The sequence below is a fragment of the Scyliorhinus torazame genome, chromosome 20, assembly GCF_047496885.1.
Source record: "Scyliorhinus torazame isolate Kashiwa2021f chromosome 20, sScyTor2.1, whole genome shotgun sequence".
In the NCBI taxonomy this organism is placed as follows: Eukaryota; Metazoa; Chordata; class Chondrichthyes; order Carcharhiniformes; family Scyliorhinidae; genus Scyliorhinus; species Scyliorhinus torazame.
Genome location: NC_092726.1, coordinates 131,774,963 through 131,787,357, shown reverse-complemented (window position 1 = coordinate 131,787,357; position 12,395 = coordinate 131,774,963).

Genomic DNA, 12,395 nt, shown 5'->3' with positions numbered 1-12,395 from the left:
TGCCAGTGCTCCCACCACACAGGCAGCACTGTCAGTGCTCCCCACACACAGACAGCATTGTCAGTGCTCCCTCACACAGCCATCACTGTCAGTGCTCCCACCGCACAGCCAGCACTGTCAGTGCTCCCACCACACAGATAGCACTGCCAGTGCTCCCACCACACAGCCAGCACTGTCAGTGCTCTCACCACACAGCCAGCAGTGTCAGTGCTCCCACCACACAGCCAGCACTGCCAGTGCACCCCCACAGCCAGGACTGCCAGTGCTCCCCACAGCCAGCACTGCCACTGCTCCCCACAGCCAGCATAGCCAGTGCTCCCCCCCTTGCCAGCACTGCCAGTGTTCCACACAAGTGAAGTAGTGGCAGTGTTCCCCTCCACAGGCAGCACTGCCAGTGCTCCCTTTCACACAGCCAGCACTGCCAGTGCACCCACCACACAGCCAGCACTGTCCGTGCTCCCTCACACAGCCAGCACTTTCAGTGCTCCCACCACACAGCCAGACCTGTCAGTGCTCCCACCACACAGCCAGCATTGTCAGTGCTCCCCCACACAGCCAGCCATGCCAGTGCTCCCCACACAGCACGCACTGTCAGTGCTCACACACACAGCCAGCATTGTCAGTGCTCCCACCACACAGCCTGCACTGCCAGTGCTCCCACCACACAGGCAGCACTGTCAGTGCTCCCCACACACAGACAGCATTGTCAGTGCTCCCTCACACAGCCATCACTGTCAGTGCTCCCACCACACAGCCAGCACTATCAGTGATCCCACCACACAGACAGCACTGCCAGTGCTCCACCACAGCCAGCACTGTCAGTGCTCCCACCGCACAGAGCCAGCACAGTCAGTTCTCACCCACACAGCCAGCACTGTCAGGGCTCCCCCACACAGCCAGCACTGCCAGTGCTCCACCCCAACAGCCAGCACTTCCAGTGCTCCCGCTTTCAGCCAGGGCTGCCAGTGCTCCACCATAGCCAGCACTGCCACTGCTCCCTTCCACACAGCCAGCACTGTCAGTGCTCCCGCCACACTGCCAGCACTGTCAGTGCTCCCACCACACAGCCAGCACTGTCAGTGATCCCCCCACACAGCTGGCACTGTCAGTGCTCCCCCACACAGCCAGCACTGTCAGTGCTCCCCACACAGCCAGCACTGTCAGTGGTCCCCACACAGCCAGCACTATCATTGCTCCCCCACACAGCCCGCACTGTCAGTGCTCCCCACACACAGACAGCATTGTCAGTGGTCCCCCACACAGCCCGCACTGTCAGTGCTCCCACCACACAGCCAGCACTGTCAGTGATCCCCCTACACAGCTGGAACTGTCAGGGCTCCCACACACAGCCAGCACTGTCAGTTCTCCCAACACACAGCCAGCACTGTCAGTGATCCCCCCACACAGCTGGAACTGTCAGGGCTCCCACACACAGCCAGCACTGTCAGTTCTCCCAACACACAGCCAGCACTGTCGTGATCCCCCCACACAGCTGGCACTGTCAGTGCTCCCACCACACAGCCTGCACTGCCAGTGCTCCCACCACACAGGCAGCACTGTCAGTGCTCCCCCCACACAGCCATCACTGTCAGTGCTCCCACCGCACAGCCAGCACTGTCAGTGCTCCCACCACACAGCCAGCACAGCCAGTGCTCCCACCACACAGCCAGCACTGTCAGTGCTCCCACCACACAGCCAGCAGTGTCAGTGCTCCCACCACACAGCCAGCACTGCCAGTGCACCCCCACAGCCAGGACTGCCAGTGCTCCCCACAGCCAGCACTGCCGCTGCTCCCCACAGCCAGCACAGTCAGTGCTCCCCCCATTGCCAGCACTGCCAGTGTTCCACACAAGTGAAGTAGTGGCAGAGTTCCCCTCCACAGGCAGCACTGCCAGTGCTCCCTTTCACACAGCCAGCACTGCCAGTGCACCCACCACACAGCCAGCACTGTCCGTGCTCCCTCACACAGCCAGCACTGTCAGTGCTCCCACCACACAGCCAGACCTGTCAGTGCTCCCACCAGACAGCCAGCATTGTCAGTGCTCCCCCACACAGCCAGCACTGCCAGTGCTCCTCACACAGCACGCAATGTCAGTGCTCACCCACACAGCCAGCACTGTCAGTGCTCCCCCACACTTCCAGCACTGTCAGTGCTCCCTCCACACAGCCAGCACTGTCAGTGATCCCCCACACAGCCAGCACTGTCAGTGCTCCCCCACACTTCCAGCACTGTCAGTGCTCCCTCCACACAGCCAGCACTGTCAGTGATCCCCCACACAGCCAGCACTGTCAGTGCTCCCCCATACAGCCAGCACTGTGAGTGCTCCCACTAAACAGCCAGCACTGTCAGTGCTCCCCACACACAGCCAGCAGTGTCAGTGCTCCCCCACACAGCCAGCACTGTCAGTGCTCCCCCCACACAGCCAGCACTGTCAGTGCTCCCACCACACAGCCAGCACTGTCAGTGATCCCACCACACAGCCAGCAGTGTCAGTGCTCCCACCACACAGCCAGCACTGCCAGTGGGTCCCCCACAAGCAGCACTGCCAGTGCTCCCCACAGCCAGGACTGCCAGTGCTCCCTTCTCAGACAGCACTGCCAGTGCTCCCCATCAGCACTCCTAGTGCCCCCCCCCACAGCCAGCACTTCCATTGCTCCCCCATTGCCAGCACTGCCAGTGTTCCACCAAAGTGCAGCAGTGGCAGTGTTCCCCTCCACATGCAGCACTGCCAGTGCTCCCTTCCACACAGCCAACACTGCCAGTGCTCCCTTACAGCCAGCACTGCCAGTGCGCACCCAATAACCAGCACTGCTAGTTCTCACACACACAGCCAGCAATGCCAGTGCTCCTCACATCCAGCACTGCCACTGCTCCCCCACACAGCCAGCATTGTCAGTGCTCCCCCACAGCCAGCATTGCCACTGCTCCCCCCACACAGACAGCACTGTCAGTGCTCTCCCCACACAGCCAGCACTGTCAGTGATCCCACCACACAGACAGCACTGCCAGTGCTCCCCCACAGCCAGCACTGTCAGTGCTCCCACCGCACAGAGCCAGCACAGTCAGTTCTCCCCCACACAGCCAGCACTGCCAGGGCTCCCCCACACAGCCAGCACTGTCAGTGCTCCCCCCACACAGCCAGCACTGTCAGTGCTCCCCCACAGCCAGCACTTTCAGTGCTCCCACCGCACAGCCAGCACTGTCAGTGCTCCCACCACACAGCCAACACCGTGAGTGCTCCCCACCCCCACACAGCCAGCACTGCCAGTGCTCCACCCCAACAGCCAGCACTTCCAGTGCTCCCGCTTTCAGCCAGGGCTGCCAGTGCTCCACCATAGCCAGACTGCCACTGCTCCCCCACAGCCAGCACTGCCAGTGGGTCCCCCAAAAGCAGCACTGCCAGTGCTCCCCACAGCCAGTACTGCCAGTGCTCCCCATTGCCAGCACTGCCAGTGCCCACACAAGTGCAGCAGTGGCTGTCTTCCCCTCCACAGGCAGAACTGCCAGTGCTCCATTCCACACAGCCAGCACTGCCAGGGCTACCCCACAGCAAGCAATTCCTTTGCTCCCCCCAATGCCAGCACTGCCAGTGTTCCCACCCAAGTGCAGTAGTGGTAGTGTTCCCCTGCAGAAGCAGCACTACCAGCGCTCCCTTCAACACAGCCAGCACTGTCAGTGCTCCCCCCAAAGAGCTAGCACTGTCAGTGCTCCCACCACACAGCCAGCACTGTCAGTGATCCCCCCAAAGATACAGCACTGTCAGTGCCACCACCACACAGACTGCACTGTCACTGCTCCCACCACACAGCCAGCACTGTCAGTGCTCCCCCGCACAGCCAGCACTGTCAGTGCTCCCCCCACACAGCCAGCACAGTCAGTGCTCCCACCACACAGCCAGCACTGTCAGTGCTCTCCCCACACTGCCAGCACTGTCAGTGCTCCCACCACACAGCCAGCACTGTCAGTGCTCCCCACACAGCCAACACTGTTCGTGCTCCCACCACACAGCCCGCACTGTCAGTGCTCTCCCACACAGCCAGAACTGTCAGTGCTCCCACCACACAGCCAGCACTGTCAATGCTCCCAACACACAGACAGTACTGTCAGTGCTCCCCCACACAGGCAGCACTGTCAGTGCTCCCCCCACATAGCCAGCACTGTCAGTGCTCCCACCACACAGACAGCACTGTCAATGCTCCCACCACACAGACAGTGCTGTCAGTGCTCCCCCACACAGCCAGCACTGTCTGTGCTCCACGCACGTAGCCAGCACTGTCAGTGGTCCCACCACACAGCCAGCACTGTCAGTGCTCCCACCACACAGCCAGCACTGTCAGTGCCCCCGCACACAGCCAGCACTGCCAGTGCTCCGCCACACAGCCATCACTGTCAGTGCTCCTACCACACAACCAGCACTGTCAGTGCTCCCCCCACACAGCCAGCACTGTCAGTGCTCCACCCACACAGCCAGCTCTGTCAGTGCTCCCCTACACAGCCAGCACTGTCAGTGCTCCCCCACACAGCCAGCACTGTCAGTGCTCCCCCGCACACAGCCAGCACTGCCAGTGCTCCCCCACACAGCCAGCACTGTCAGTGCTCCTACCACACAACCAGCACTGTCAGTGCTCCCCCCACACAGCCAGCACTGTCAGTGCTCCACCCACACAGCCAGCAATGCCAGTCCCCCGAACACAGCCAGCACTGCCAGTGCCCCCCCCCCCCCCCCACAGCCAGCAATGCCAGTGCTCTCACCACCCCCCACAACTGTCAGCAGCGGCTGGAGTTGCTGATTGGCTGATGGGCTGTCACAGCGGCTGGAGCTGCTGATTGGCTGAGGGGCTGTCACAGCGGCTGGAGATGCTGATTGGACAGGAGGCTGTCAGTCAGGCACTGGAGCTGCTGATTGGCTGAGAGGCTGTCAGTCAGGCGCTGGACATGCTGATTGGTTGAGAGGCAGTGAGTCAACGGCTGGAGCTTTTGATTCGCTGAGAGGCTGTCAGTCAGGAGCTGGAGCTGCTGCTTGGCTGAGAGGCTGTGAGTCAACGGCTTGAGCTCCTGATTGGCTGAACGGCTGTCAGTCAGTTTTATTTTCTCATTAATTTAATAATTGATGTAACCGGATATTTCACCGCGATTTTGATCTGCTCCCTGAAAATGGACTGAGTCACCACATAAATAAATGTGTTTGTGCAACAATTTAAATCCTGCAGCATATAACCGACTTGTTGTAAATTATATTGAGATAGGGTGATAAAAACTAATCCTCTCACATCGATATAGAAAAATTTAATAACGGACACGGTCCAGAGGAGGATGAAAGTCCCGGAGATGCTGAAGAGTAAAATCATTGACTTCCTTCTGCTCTCCATCTCTGGGTCTGTGCGATTGTCTCCCTGACTCTGAGACTTCAGTGCCTTCCGGACCCGACTGGTGAGTAAAATGTGTCTGACTGTCAAAGCGTTGGTCAACAGGATTGAGAAGAACGGCATCAATGGGGTTAAAAACTGATCAAACCAGGAATATCCAACCCATCCCGGGTCAGTGAAATAGCTGATCTTTGTGACGCAGCTCAACTGGACATTGTCGAATATCTCCCTAGGTTCATATGTAAAGTACTGGGGGATGTTTTTCACACAGAGCAGGAGGCCGCTTGTGGACAGAACCACAGCCGCAGTTTTCCCGGTGCAATATTTAGTTTTCAGTTTCTGGCAGCAAATGGCCACAAATCGATCAAAGGAGAAAGTGAGGGTGAACCAGACAGAACAGTCCCTGGCTGCAGAGATCAGGGCACCCTTAACACTACACACAGGGGTGAGGGACAGGAAATTCCCGGGAAAATAATAACCATTGATCCTGTTCAGTATGGGTTTAGTGATAATAAACAGCAGATCCGCCGTTGCCATGGCCACCAGGTAGCGAGTGGTGCAGGTAGAGAGGCCACACTTCCCCCGACGCAGAATCACAATTCCCAGTATATTAACTGTCAGAGAGAGAAAGGAGAGACACGGGACATTAATGGGTAATGAATCTCCCTGTCTGAACCAGGACACAATTTCAGCATCAATATAATGGACAGTGGGCGGGTGGGGGTGTTGGGAGAGGAGTGGGCACAGAGATTAGCATTGCAGAGAGGGAAGTAGGAAATGTAACACCAGTGTTAAAGGTGGGGAATGGGGGGAAAGTGTGAATTGCAGCCCTGTCAGTTTGATGGCAGTGGTAGGAAAATGTTTATAATTCACCTTTGGGTGAATTAACCTTTGGGAGAGGTTACATTTCTCATTTAGTCTGATTTACAGGATTCACTCAGGCCGGCCAGGTTTCCCAAACCGGATACAAACATACCAGAGATTGTCATCCCAGCTCAATTATTGGACCACCCCCCGGATTGGACCGTTCCCTGGACTGGATTTCTGATGGGGTTGGACACCACTCCTGGTTTATTTGAATACTCCACGATCAATAGAAAAAATAAAACAAACGCAGGACCTTCCCACTTCATAATCATGGGAGCAATAGAAATATAGAATGTACAGTGCAAAAGGAGGTCATTCGGCCCATCGAGTCTGCACCGGCTTTTGGAAAGAGAAAACCAGTTCGGCCCACCCCATCCTCATAACCCAGTGACCCCATCGAAATTGTTTGGAAAATAAACACAATTTATCTTGGCCAATCCACCTAAACTGCACATCGTTGGACTGTGGGAGGAAACCGGATCACCCGGAGGAAACCCACGCACACACGGGGGAGAAAATACAGACTCCGCACAGACAGTGACCCAAACAGGGAATCGAACCTGGGACCCTGGAGCTGTGAATCAACTTTGCCAACCACTGTCCTACCGTGCAGCCCAGCCTGTCCAGAATAGGGTCTGTCCAGTCTCCAGAACATCCCGAAGGATCACCCCTCCCAGGTTTAGTCATTCGTACAGCTCCCGCTCCCAGGAATCCCCCATTGCCATGTATGGAACATCCCAACTTCACTGTTCCCAGGAATCCATCCTCTCCCTGTTTGAAAACAATCCCTGCCAAGCTTTTCTCATGATGTGGAGATGCCGGCGTTGGACTGGGGTGAGCACAGTACGAAGTCTTACAACACCAGGTTAAAGTCCAACAGGTTTGTTTCGATATCACTAGCTTTCGGAGCGCTGCTCCTTCCTCAGTTGAATGAAGAGGTATGTTCCAGAAACACATATATAGACAAATCAAAGATGCCAAACAATGCTAGGAATGCGACCATCAGCAGGCGATTAAATCTTTACAGATCCAGAGATGGGGTAACCCCAGGTTAAAGAGGTGTGAATTGTATCAAGCCAGGACAGTTGGTAGGATTTTGCAGGCCAGATGGTGGGGGATGAATGTAATGCGACATGAATCCCAGGTCCCGGTTGAGGCCGCACTCATGTGTGCGGAACTTGGCTATAAGTTTCTGCTCGGCGATTCTGCGTTGTCGCGCGTCCTGAAGGCCACCTTGGAGAACGCTTTCCCGGAGATCAGAGGCTGAATGCCCTTGACTGCTGAAGTGTTCCCCAGCTGGAAGGGAACATTCCTGCCTGGTGATTGTTGCACGATGGCCGTTCATTCGTTGTCGCAGCGTCTGCATGGTCTCGCCAATGTACCACGCTTCGGGACACCCTTTCCTGCAGCGTATGAGGGAGACAACATTGGCCGAGTCGCACGAGTATGTACCGCGTACCTGGTGGGTGGTGTTCTCACGTGTAATAGTGGTATCCATGTCGATGATCTGGCACGTCTTGCAGAGATTGCCATGGCAAGGTTGTGTGGTGTCGTGGTCACTGTTCTGAGGGCTGGGTAGTTTGCTGCAAACAATGGTTCGTTTGAGGTTGCGCGGTTGTTTGAAGGCAAGTAGTGGGGGTGTGGGGATGACCTTGGCAAGATATTCATCGTCATCAATGACGTGTTGAAGGCTGTGAAGAAGATGACGTAGTTTCTCCGCTCCGGGGAAGTACTGGACGACGAAGGGTATTCTGTCGGTTGTGTCCCATGTTTTTCTTCTGAGGAGGTTGGTGCGGTTTTTCGCTGTGGCGTGTTGGAACTGTCGATCGATGAGTCGAGTGCCATATCCTGTTCGTACGAGGGCATCTTTCAACGTCTGTAGATGTCTGTTACGCTCCTCCTCGTCTGAGCAGATCCTGTGTATACGGAGCGCTTGTCCATAGGGGATGGCTTCTTTAACGTGTTTAGGGTGGAAGCTGGAGAAGTGGAGCATCATGAGGTTATCCGTGGGTTTGCGGTAAAGCGAAGTGCTGAGGTGACCGTCCTTGATGGAGACGAGTGTGTCCAAGAATGCAACTGATTTTGGAGAGTAGTCCATGGTGAGTCTGATGGTTGGATGGAACTTATTAATGTCATCGTGTAGTCGTTTCAGTGATTCTTCACCGTGGGTCCAAAGGCAAAAAAAGTCATCGATGTATCTGGTGTATAACGTCGGTTAAAGGTCCTGTGCGGTGAGTAGGTCCAGTTCAAACTTGTGCATGAAGATGTTGGCGTATTGGGGTGCGAATTTCGCACCCCAATACGCCATGGCTGTTCCGTGCGTCTGGATGAAGAACTTGTTGTCGAAGGTGAAGATGTTGTGAGACAACAATACTATGCCACCTATATGCATACCAAGAACAGAAAGTTTGAGAAACTTGGCATCACCACCGGCAGCAACCAAGCCACCCCCGGTGTCACAGTAGAAAACAATACAGGGAAATCTATTGTCAACTTGTCAGACTACACCCTTCAACCAGACGAAATCGAAGTCCTCAGCAGAGGGCCCAATTTCTGCACCACCACCAAAATGGACCCCATCAGTCTCGCGGCAGACACGGAGGAATTCATCAGGCGAATGAGGCTCCGGGAATTCTTCCACAGACCCCAAGAGGCCAGCAGCGAACTCAAGCAGACTATCAATGAACCGGAACAGCAGACCGAGAGATCTGCGGTGCGGCAACCGAAGAGGAAAGAGTCGAATTGGACCCCTCCGGAAGGCCGCTGCCTTAGACTCGACATGTATGCTGAAGCCATCAGGAGTCGAGTCAATGCCAGATTTATCAGTCGCATTCACAAGACAGCTCCGAACGTCACCCAAGCACAACGCAATGCCATCCGCGCTCTCAAGACCAACCACAGCATCGTCATCAAACCAGCAGACAAAGTGGGGGCCACTGTCGTACTGAACAGAACGGACTACTGCAAAGAAGTATACCGACAACTGAACAACCAAGAACACTACAGACAGTTACCCGCAGATCCGACCAAGGAACACAGCCACCAACTTAACAGACTGATCAAGACCTTGGATCCAGATCTTCAGAGCACCTTACGTGCTCTCATCCCACGTACTCCCCGCATTGGAGATCTCTACTGCCTCCCAAAAATACATAAGGCCAACACACCAGGCCGCCCAATCGTTTCAGGCAATGGGACCCTGTGTGAGAACCTCTCTGGCTACATCGAGGGCATCTTGAAACCCATCGTACAAGGTACACCCAGCTTCTGTCGCGACACGACGGACTTCCTACAGAAACTCAGCACCCATGGACCAGTTGAACCAGGAACATTCCTCGTCAGAATGGACGTCTCGGCACTCTACACCAGCATCCCCCATGACGACGGCATTGCTTCAACAGCCTCAGTACTCAACACCGACAACTGCCAATCTCCAGACGCAATTCTGCAACTCATCCGCTTCATTCTGGATCACAACGTCTTCACCTTCGACAACAAGTTCTTCATCCAGACGCACGGAACAGCCATGGGGACCAAATTCGCACCCCAATACGCCAACATCTTCATGCACAAGTTTGAACAGGACCTACTCACCGCACAGGACCTTTAACCGACGTTATACACCAGATACATCGATGACATTTTTTTCCTTTGGACCCACGGCGAAGAATCACTGAAACGACTACACGATGACATTAATAAGTTCCATTCAACCATCAGACTCACCATGGACTACTCTCCAAAATCAGTTGCATTCTTGGACACACTCGTTTCCATCAAGGACGGTCACCTCAGCACTTCGCTTTACCGCAAACCCACGGATAACCTCATGATGCTCCACCTCTCCAGCTTCCACCCTAAACACATTAAAGAAGCCATCCCCTATGGACAAGCGCTCCGTATACACAGGATCTGCTCAGACGAGGAGGAGCGTAACAGACTTCTACAGACGTTGAAAGATGCCCTCGTACGAACGGGATATGGCACTCGACTCATCGAGCGACAGTTCCAACGCGCCACAGCGAAAAACCGCACTGACCTCCTCAGAAGACAAACATGGGACACAACCGACAGAATACCCTTCGTCGTCCAGTACTTCCCCGGAGCGGAGAAACTACGTCATCTTCTTCACAGCCTTCAACACGTCATTGATGACGATGAACACCTTGCCAAGGTCATCCCCACACCCCCACTACTTGCCTTCAAACAACCGCGCAACCTCAAACTAACCATTGTTTGCAGTAAACTACCCAGTCTTCAGAACAGTGACCACGACACCACACAACCCTATCATGGCAATCTCTGCAAGACGTGCCAGATCATCCACATGGATACCACTATTACACGTGAGAACACCACCCACCAGGTACGCGGTACATACTCGTGCGACTCGGCCAATGTTGTCTACCTCATACGCTGCAGGAAAGGATGTCCCGAAGCGTGGCACATTGGCGAGACCATGCAGACGCTGCGACAACGAATGAACGGCCATCGTGCAACAATCACCAGGCAGGAATGTTCCCTTCCAGTTGGTGAACACTTCAGCAGTCAAGGGCATTCAGCCTCTGATCTCCGGGTAAGCGTTCTCCAAGGCGGCCTTCAGGACGCGCGACAACGCAGAATCGCCGAGCAGAAACTTATAGCCAAGTTCCGCACACATGAGTGCGGCTTCAACCGGGACCTGGGCTTCATGTCGCATTACATTCATCCCCCACCATCTGGCCTGCGAAATCCTACCAACTGTCCTGGCTTGATACAATTCACACCTCTTTAACCTGGAGTTACCCCATCTCTGGATCTGTAAAGATTTAATCACCTGCTAATGGTCGCATTCCGAGCATTGTTTGGCATCTTTGAATTTGTCTATATATATGTTTCTGGAACATACCTCTTCATTCACCTGAGGAAGGAGCAGCGCTCTGAAAGATAGTGACATCGAAACAAACCTGTTGGACTTTAACCTGGTGTTGTAAGCTTTTCTCAGGAATATTCCCGCTCCGGCATTGGACATTCCTCAGGGTTCATTTGGCCGGAATAGACTCTCTCCAGATTCGGATCATTGCATTCGACACAAAAGTAGGGAAATGCCAAAACAAGAGCATTAAGATGGAGGAGAAAGTTCCCAGACTAAAGTTGTTTAAATTAACGTTACGTCCTGCAACATCCTAATTGGACGATGAGCTGTTGCTCCTCCAGCTTGCGTTGGGCTTCACTGCATTCTTGCAGCAGGCCAAGGACAGACATGTGGGCCCGAGAGCAAGGTGCTGAGTTAACATGGCCACAACAGGAAGGCTAGGGCCATGCTGTGGGCTGAATGAAGGTGTTCCACAAAGCAGTCTCCCAGTCTGCGTTTAGTCTCGCCAATGTAGACGAGACGGTATTGGCTCCAGCGAATACAGTAGAACAAATTGAAGGCACAGAAGTGAAACACTGCTTCCCCAGAAAGGAGTGTTTGCTGCTGAGAACCATGAAACGGGAGGAGGTAAAGGGACAGTTGTTGCACCGTCTGTGATTGCAGGGGAAGGTGCTGGGGGAAGGGAAAGGGATGTGGGGTGCGAGGGGGAAGTGGACAAGGGGGAGGGAGCGGTACCTGAGGAATACAGAAATTGAGGGGGGTGGTTAGAGAGAGGTGAAGTTGTGTTTGGTGGTGACCTCATGCTGGAGTTGGCAGAAATGGAGGAGGATTTTCCTATCAATGGAAAGGCTGATGGTGTGGAAAGTGAGGAGAGGGAGACACTATCATGTTTCCGGGAGGGAGGGGGATGTGTGCGGACAGAGGTGTGAGAAGTGAATTGAACACGATTGAGAGGCCTGTTAACAAAGGAAGGTGGTTGGGACAGCCCGGTTAAGGAAAAGACAGACATGCCAGACGGGCTATGTTCGAATACGTCACCATCAGAACAGAGGCGATGGAGGCGGAGAAAGTGGGAGAATGAGATGCAGTCTTTACAGGAAGCAGGGAATGAGGATCTGTCCACAACCCTCGTGTTGGGGAACGGAGGTGCAGAGGGATTGGACACCCATTGTGAAGATTGGGCGGTTAGGGCCAGGGAAATGGACATTGATTATATGACATACGGCACCAGAGGAATCAGGAATCATAGAATCCCTACAGTGCAGAAGGAGGTCATTCGGCCCATTAAGTCTGTGCCAAACCTCTG